This window comes from Bidens hawaiensis, unplaced genomic scaffold (genome assembly GCF_021521415.1).
Source record: "Bidens hawaiensis isolate Kalapana, Puna unplaced genomic scaffold, B.hawaiensis_p1.1 tig00001511_1, whole genome shotgun sequence".
NCBI lineage: Eukaryota > Viridiplantae > Streptophyta > Magnoliopsida > Asterales > Asteraceae > Bidens > Bidens hawaiensis.
Genome location: NW_027491085.1, coordinates 2,401,543 through 2,405,559, shown reverse-complemented (window position 1 = coordinate 2,405,559; position 4,017 = coordinate 2,401,543). Strand labels below are relative to the sequence as shown.

At 32.2% G+C, this 4,017-nt stretch overlaps 1 pseudogene across 1 annotated transcript; it reads right to left on the bottom strand.

Moving 5' to 3' along the window:
* Window positions 1-397: 397 nt before the first annotated feature.
* LOC143581784 (uncharacterized) lies at window positions 398-1,466 on the bottom strand (annotated as a pseudogene). The gene is made up of 4 exons (XR_013143886.1): window positions 1,345-1,466; window positions 1,098-1,263; window positions 877-1,007; window positions 398-747 (listed from the first exon to the last, which is right to left on the bottom strand). The product of XR_013143886.1 is annotated as an uncharacterized LOC143581784 (transcript).
* Window positions 1,467-4,017: the final 2,551 nt, after the last annotated feature.

Sequence of the window (4,017 nt, the reverse complement as noted above, 5' to 3'; positions counted from 1 at the left end):
AAATAAAAATATTATATTTATATGAATAATAGATTCACAAGTATAGGTAAACTCTGGAATATGAAGCTTGGGTTGGATTTGTTTATTAAACGAGCTTCCATATAGGCTTAAGCTCGTTTATGCTAGACTTTGTTAGCGTTTGAGCTTGTTCACATGATCACAATTAAAGCACACAATTCTTAACACATGTAAAACAGTATTACTTGCCAACATATTTTTATATTTTTTAAGATATTATAGTAATTAAGTACTCTAATATTATAAAACCTTGAATATTAAAATAAACTAAAAAGGTATACAAACCATCTTCACAGACCATACTTAACAAAACAAAGTTAGCTTAAATGAGTATTAATCAAACTAGTCAAATTGATTAGTCAAAAATGACCTTAAAGTGTATTCAAATAATCATAATATAATTCCCAATATTCTACTGAATACATTAGTTAATTCATAAAATACAATAAAAGAATACAAGTGTTGCTGGATCAATCTAACTCGTTCTACACGACCTGGGGTTTTACCACCCCTAGCCTTACGTCGCAAAACATGATATTACAAAAACCGATCGAAAAAAGATATTCCGCAAAACAAAACAAAATAAAATAAAAACAAAATGAAATGATGATTGATTAGCAATCAACAAAGCTCAAGCAAACAAACACATTCAATATGAGGAGTGTGAGGAAACATGTCCACAGGTTGTATGCTTCTTAGTTTATAACATCCTTGTAACTTTTCATCCACCTGCACATATTCAATCCATTTATTTTAGTTTCAATAGTTGAATAACCTCCTTATGCACTATCCATTATTTTTAATAATACAGTTACTATATCGATAAATAATGCTTTTATTTCTAAAACAAGTACTCACCGAGCCATGACACAGAAGATCCAGGTCACGTGCACATGTGGCTGGGTTACATGATACATACACAATTCGTGGCGCCTTCAGCTTTAATAAGTATTTAATCAAGTTTGTATGCATGCCTGGTCGGTTTGGATCTGCAGAAGAATATAAAAGTTAAGTTATAAAAAACACGCAAAAAGGTAATATAAACAAGATTATACAAGAATATTAATAATTATATGGACCTGATATGACAATATCTGGTTTTTGGAAATCATTGCCAAAACTTTCACTAATTTTATTAAGATCCCTTGAATAAATGTGGCATTGTGGATCCCGTTCAACTTAGCATTCCTACGCGCATCAGAGATTGCTTCGGGAACTACTTCATAACCATAAACATGTTTTACCCTGAAGGAAACATATTCAGAGGTAAGTGATTAATTTGATTGGTATGTAAATAAGCACCTTTCTGAAAATAAGTGGTCATACTTTTTGGCTAGTGTAAGACCGATTGTTCCGGTCCCACAAAATAAATCAAGAACTACTTCTGAGCCGTCTCCTTTGAGCCCAGCGCAATCTTCTACTAGCGTGTATAAAATTTCAGCCTGCATTACGATGTTGTCATTCTTACATGTAGTATGATTAGCTGGTCGGGTCGGATTACGGGGTGTGTGCTGTTCGGTAAGGGTCGGTTTTGCATAAAACTGAAACCAAACCAAGACGTTGGTTTTTTATGATTTACAAACCATTTGGTTACAGTTAATTACGCTCTCACAGTTCATTAACTTATTTTGTATTACAAATGTGTTAATTTAAGGGTTACTTGTGATTACAAAAACAATATTATTACAAAACAAACAATTAAAATGGTCAAACTGTGGTTTATAGTCAAATTAAAGCTGAAGAAAACAGCAGCCATAGCCCAGAATATTTATAGAAGGATCTTAACTCTAATCAAAATGTGGCTTAAAGTCAAAAGTGGTCAGAGGCTTAAGGCAGTCCATGGTCAAAACTCAAGCAAATGTCAGCTGTTGTATCAGGATTTTAAATGGTCACTTCTGTCATTTGAAAGTGCTTGTGACTATGGCGGTGGTTGGTGCTAAAGAACATTTATAAGACTACTTCCATTGCCAATTTAACAATCCCAATTTCATATCATAAAATTAATTTATCTCTCCTCAATCTATATAATTTAATTCACCCCAATCTTTTACAGACATTCACAACCCATCCCAACTTAAAAAAAATATTTTTTTAACGAAGTCCGTTTTAAATAAAATTTATGTCGGAATGTTCATAACTTTTTTTTAATAATATTGTGTATTTAATTATTATTTTTAGTTCGAATATTAAAAGTTAATTAAATAATTAAGTTATTGGGGGGTTAGTTTGGATTGCAATCTGGGTTTGCTCTACCAACCCGGATTGCCAATCTAGATTGCTTTATTTTCTTTTTTCATTTTTTCTTAACTTTGGACCCACCAATCTCATTATGAGATTGCCAATGGGAGTAGTCTAAACATCTAATACTTTTAGCCTATGTTACATTAAGTCATTGCTATGATCTTTGAAATGGTTGAACTTTTCTGTGGATTAATTGAACCAGTGGCGAAGGTTCTCAAGGGCCCGGGGTGGCCCCAACCCCCTTGTTTTTTTACGCGGCAGAGTAATTTTACTCGTTTTCGTCCTAAAATTTTTATACGTAGTGTAAATTTAGTCGTTTTTGGCCGAATTTTTTTATACGTAGTGTAAAATTTAGCCGTTTTCGGTCGAAACTTTTTATACGTAGTGTAAAATTTAGCCGTTTTCGGTCGAAAATTTTAATACGTAGTGTAAATTTTAGACGTTTTCGGGCGAAATTTTTTATACGTAGTGTAAATTTAGACGTTATCGGTCGAAATTTTTATACGTAGTGTAAATTTTAGCCGTTTTCAGGCGACATTTTTTATACGTAGTGTAAATTTAGCCGTTTTTGGCCAAAAATTTGAGCACGCCCACCTTCGTTTGTGAAATTTTTTATACATTTTGAGTCCCGCCCCCTCGGTGCCTTATCCCAAGCTTCGCCACTAAATTGAACAATTAAAGTGGCATGCCAACAAAAGAAGGTGGTCTTCACCTTTCCTTTTCTCCACTTCTTAAAGATGAATCACTAATGAGGAATTTGTAGCTCTGCAAGACTTTAATCCAAGCCCAATTGAGAATAGGAAGTGGTAGCAGCAAATTTACTGCAAAGTTAAGATGGGAATAAATACGATGATATTTTGTAATATCAATATTAAAAAATAATCTTTATTGTATTATTTGTTGAAAACTTTAAGCCATATAATTAAGTAGGTTGTTCCCTGACTAACAAATTAGTAAAAACTTTAAGCCTAATAACATAGTTGGTTATTATAGAAAACTTATAAACCCTTAAAAACCAAAAACTACTTTTTTATATTGTTATAACAACGTATTTCTTATTTATTTATTTTACCTTTCTATGTTACATAGATTGTTTTTGATGAGTCAAATTGGAGGTGCGTAGAGTTCATTTAGCCAATGACTAAACATCCTAAACAAAATGAATTGAGTTTAGACGGTCCGACCAAATCACTTGGTCAAATCACATTTCAAGAATTCGGCCACTCCTCACCAAAAATCCGGTCGACTAAAAATAATCAGGTTGCTTTTTATAAAGAGGTCGGATTGACTGAAATTTGAACACTTTCCAAAATGTCCATTTAACAAAAACAGTCTCTCTTTGTAGTGACATTTTGGAAATTTTCTCATCAATTTATCCATTTTGACCCGTTAGGAGTTAGGGCAGTCATTTGCATACACCAAAATGACAATCCTTACGTCCATTAATAGTTGTTACAATTTGAGTAGCTAAAAATTAATATAACAAATTAACTAAATTAAAATAGCATGGAGCTTATCGCATAATTCGCAGTGTATAAAAAGTATAAGCAAATTGGTGAAAGAAGCCATGAGAACAAAATGTTGGTGAAAACAATATATAAAATGGAAACATAATTATGAGTAAATTGATAATAACCTAACTAACGGTTTAGTTTTGGTTTTGCATGTAATAACCTAACTAACGGTTTTATGCTTTGATAATAACCTAACTAACGGTTTAGTTTTGGTTTTGCATGTAATAAAAAAAATAATAAACCC